Source organism: Heterodontus francisci, unplaced genomic scaffold (assembly GCF_036365525.1).
Source record: "Heterodontus francisci isolate sHetFra1 unplaced genomic scaffold, sHetFra1.hap1 HAP1_SCAFFOLD_102, whole genome shotgun sequence".
NCBI classification, from domain to species: domain Eukaryota; kingdom Metazoa; phylum Chordata; class Chondrichthyes; order Heterodontiformes; family Heterodontidae; genus Heterodontus; species Heterodontus francisci.
Genome location: NW_027140380.1, coordinates 5,955,973 through 5,960,853, shown reverse-complemented (window position 1 = coordinate 5,960,853; position 4,881 = coordinate 5,955,973). Strand labels below are relative to the sequence as shown.

At 43.7% G+C, this 4,881-nt stretch overlaps 1 non-coding gene across 1 annotated transcript; it reads left to right on the top strand.

The window, feature by feature from the left end:
- Positions 1–1,365: 1,365 nt before the first annotated feature.
- On the top strand, positions 1,366–1,438 carry trnaf-gaa (transfer RNA phenylalanine (anticodon GAA)). Its single transcript has one exon. It is a non-coding gene; the product is annotated as a tRNA-Phe (tRNA).
- Positions 1,439–4,881: the final 3,443 nt, after the last annotated feature.

Here is a 4,881-nt window from a genome sequence, read left to right as displayed (position 1 = left end):
TCCACTTGTAGTGGTGTCTGAAGCAAATGCCAGAAACACAAAATTGTCATTAATAAAAGAAATGAGGAATTCATGAAAAATGTAGTAACGTCGTGAATGGTTAGAATGTGGATAGAATAGAAAGTGAGATTGGATGGACAGAAGCAGTCTGAAAGGTTGGCTGAAACAAAAGGTGAGTGCCCTGAAACATTAACTGTGTTTCTCACAGCACAGATGCTGCCAGAGCTGCTGAACATTTCCAGCACTTTCTGTTTTTATTTCAGCATTTGCAGGATGTTGCTTTGATCTGAAAAATAATGGATGATTGGCTGGGGGGTTCCAGTGAAATTCCACAGCAGCTAATAAAGCCTGACCTGTCAGTGGCTGGTTGGTCTAGGGGCATGATTCTCGCTTAGGAAATATGGTTGATTAACATGCGAGAGATCCTGGGTTCAAGTCCCGGACGAGCCCTGGTCTGCTGGCATGTTTAGATTAAGGTTATATGTTGGTTTCAGCCTTGCAGAATGCGGAATTGACTTCCATACGGAGCTGTCTTGAGGACCAGACAACTAAATTCAAAGAGCTTGACGGCAATTTGTAATTAACTAAATGTACAGATAGCCAAGTGGGAATATAAAGTTGTTGCTGTAATTGTGACCTGACTCCAAAAACAACAGGACTGGGTTCTGGACTGGAATGGAATGGAATTCTTCAGTGTTTCTGTTGTTTGGCTTGCTTTGACTCATCGATTTTCTTGTTTTTCACTTTGTCGATGCCTTTGAATAATTGTGGATCCTTCTTCAGAGTGTCTTCTTTCACCAGGTAGTTCTGACCTCTGATGATGTTGATCGTAATCAGCTTCAATTCGCTGATAGTTTTGGAAGTGAGCAGATTTCCTTTGCTTGAGTCTACAACATGGAACTCAGTCTGACATGTGGACCCATGGGAGGATTTGAATGCCATCCCTGCGTTGGAGTTGCATCCATCCAATAAGAGACCGAGTAGAAGTGACAGTTCTGTCAGTCGAATATGAGACTGTTAATGGCAGGGTTGTGAGTTTGAGTGCCATTTTGTTTTTCCCTTTTTTAAGGCTTCATGAGCAGAGAGTACAGGGAGTGTTTGAAATGAGCAAGTCTCGCTTTGATTCAGGACTCTTACCTCTCAGCAGCATCTCACTATGAAAGATTGAATTTGATCTCATTTCATTCTCAGCTCGGGGTCTGTGCGGCTCAGTGGCACTTCCGGCTGTCTCCCGCTTCACAATCCATCAGTACTGAGAAAGCAATGGGGAATATTACTCACATGTTGTGTTCCTTAATTTTTTGGAAAACTTGAATGTATGTATTTTCTTCCAAAACAAGGAGAACAAGCCACTGTTAATGTAGGGCTGAAATAGCTCAGTTGGGAGAGCGTTGAACTGAAGATCCAAAGATTCCTGGTTCAATCCCGGGTTTCAGCAATTTCGCTTCCTTATGCGTCCCTTGCCTTGGTTCTGATTTTCCAGTTGCACAATTTACTTTGAGATTATTTACCAAGCATCAGTGGATTGAATTTGAGAAACAACACAGAGTCATTTACAGCACAGAAGGTGGTCGTTTGGCCTATCACGTCCATGCTGGCTCTCCCCGGAGCAACCCAGTCAGTTCCACTCACCAGCTCGATCCCTTTCCTCCTGCAAGTTTCTTTCCTTCAAGTATCCATCTAATTTCCTTTTCAAATCATCGATTGGCTCTGCTTCCACCACACTCGTGGGCCAAGTCATTACCACCCACAACATAAGAAAGTTCCACCTCATCAAGGATGGGCAATACTTACATCTTCTATATTTGCTTATTCTCTATTTCTATGAGAATAGACTGACAGTCAACATGAAAGGAAACCCAAAAATCTTCGAGCAGCATGTAAATGATAAGTGGGTAGTAAGAGGTTGAGTCAGGCCTATTAGGGACAAAAAGGATAATATAAGCTTAGAGGTGCAGGGCAATGTTAATCTACTTAATGAGTACTTTGTATCAGTGATCACTAAGGAAGTGGAATTTGACAAAATATCAGTCGAAGTGAAGAGAGTAGAGTCAATGGAGAGGGTACAAATTGAGAGAGGGAGGTACTAAAAAGGCTGGCTGTGCTTAGGGTAGATCAATCACCTGGTCTGGATGGCTCACATCCCAGGTTGCGAAAGGAAATGCGGATGCAGATAATGGAAGAGTTTGCCATAATCTTCCAATCTTCCCTGGATACGGGGGAGGTGCCAGGAGTAAACAGTGGCAAATGCGACGCCCTTATTCAAGAAAGGGTGTAAGGACAGTCCGGCTAACTACAGGCTAGTTAGATTAACAGCAGCGGTGGGTAAGGTTTTAGAAAGAATAATCAGGGTAAAAAATCAACAGTCACTTGGAGAGGTTCGAGTTAATTAAGTAGAGTGAGCATGGATTTATAAATGGGAGTTCATGCTTGACTAATCTAACTGCATTTTTGATGAACGAACAGAGCAGCTTGATGAAGGGAATGCAGTGGAAGTTGTTTATATGGATTTTAAGGAAGCGTTTGACAAGGTACCACATAAAAGTGGGGTTTACAAAATTGAGGTTCGTGGTATAGGAGGGTCAGTGTCCAATTGGATAGAAAATTGGTTTAAGGACAGAAAACAGGGAGTCTTATGAAATGATTTTTTGTCAGACTGGAGGATAGTCGACAGAGGTGTTCCCCAAGGGTCAGTGCTAGAACCACTGCTTTTTTGCTAAAGATAAATGACTTGGATCTTGGAATATTGATTAGAATCTCAAAATATCCCGATGACAACAAACTTGGAGGAGTGGCAAACAGTGAGGATGATATGAACTGCCTGCAACAGGACAATGATAGGCTAGCAGAATGGGCAGACAGGTGGCAGATGGAATTTAATAGTGACAAGTGTGAGGTGATGTATTTTGTCATAAGGAATAGGGAGAGGCAATATTTACTTAATGGCACAGTTCTAAAGTATGTGTTCGAATAGAGGGACTTGGGGTTCATGTGCATCAATCTTTGAAGGTGGCAAGACATATTGCGAGATTGGTTAGCAAAGCATTTGGGATCTTGGGCTTGAAGAAAAGAGGCATTGAGTACAAAGTAGGGAAGTTGTGCTGAACCATTATCAAGCTCTGGTTCGGCCCCAGTTGGCGTGTTGCTTCCAGATTTGCTTACCACACTTAAGAAAGAATGTGAGCGTCCTTGAGAGGATGCAGAGGAAATTCACCAGAATGGACTCAGGGATGGAGGATTTTAGTTACAAGGTTAGGTTGGAAAAGCTAGGGTTGTTCTCCCTGCATCAAAGGAGATTGAGGGGAGAATTGATAGATGTGTTTTCGGCTATGACAGTTTTAAATAAATTGGCAAGGAAACATTGTTCCCGTTAACTATTGGTACAAGGACTAGGGGACACAGATTGAAGGTTTTGGACAGGAGATACAGGGGGAATGTGCGCAAGAACTTTTTTACACTGATTGGTGATGATCTGTAACTCGCTGCCCACGAGGGCGGTGGAAATGGAGACAATCGAGGATTACAAAAGGAATTTGAATGGGCACTTGAAGGAAATAATTTTACAGGGCTATGGGGATCGAGCAGACAAGTAATAACTCGTCTCCACTCCTAGTATTTCTAAATCCCACACATTCACGATAATGTGAACAATTCTTTCCTGTTGTGTCTCTCTCAGATTTGTAAACTTCACTGTATTGGAGTGAAGTGACATCTACTGGCAAGAAACAAGAACTGCCGTGATGAGATCAGCCATGATTGTATTGAATGGCAGAGCAGGCTCGAGTGGCTGACTTGCCGACTCCGGCTCCTCGTTCTTATGTTCATAGAATCATGCAGCACAGAAGGAGGCCATTCGGCCCCATTGTGCCTCTGCTGACTCTGACAAAAAGATGCAATTAGTCCAACCCCCTGCCTATTTCCCCATAATCCTGGAGAATTTCACTTTGAAATATTTGTCCAATTCCTTTCTGAAAGTTATAATTGAATCTGTTTCCACCACCCTGTCGGACAATTAATTCCAAATCCGAATCAGTTACTGGGTAAAAAGATCTCTCCTCACCTCCCCTTGACATTTTTGGCCAATTATTTTAAATCTGTGTCCTCTGGTTACTGACCCCCAGGACAGTGGAAACAGTTTCTCCCTCTCTACCCTATGAAAACCCTTCATGATTCTGAACACCTCCATTAAATCTTCCCTTAACCTTCTCTACTCTGAGGAGAACAATCCCAGCTTCACCAGCCTGTCCAGAGAACTGACACCCCTCATCTCTGGTATCATTCTAGTAAATCTCCTCTGAACTGTCTCAGAAGCTTTGATGTCCTTTCTAAAGCCTGGTGCCCAGAACTGGACACATTACTCGAGCTGAGATGGAGCCAGCGACGCCCACATCCCACGAACGAATAAAAAAACGCTCCCGAACCAGTCCCCAAGTCTTAAGCATTTATCGACGCTCCCTGCCCAGTCCCCAAATCTTAATCATTTAGAAACGCTCCCTGCCCAGTCTCCAACTCTTATTCAGTTATCGACACTCCCTGCCCAGTCCCCAATTCTTATCCATTTACAGACGCTTCCTGACCAGTACCCAAATCTTATTCATTTAGAGACGCTCCCTGCCCAGTACCCCAATTCTTATCCATTTGCAGACGCTCCCTGCCCAGTCCCCAATTCTTATCCATTTACAGACGCTCCCTGACCAGTACCCAAATTTTATTCATTTAGAGACGCTCCCTGCCCAGTCCCCAATTCTTATCCATTTATAGACGCCGTTGCGGGAAGCCTCACCGGGAAAAGCTTCACCACCGCCATCCGCAGGGATACAGATGGGATTGTTCCATCTTATTGTGGCCCTGAGGCCCTGCTCCAGCTGTGTGAGCCCGCAA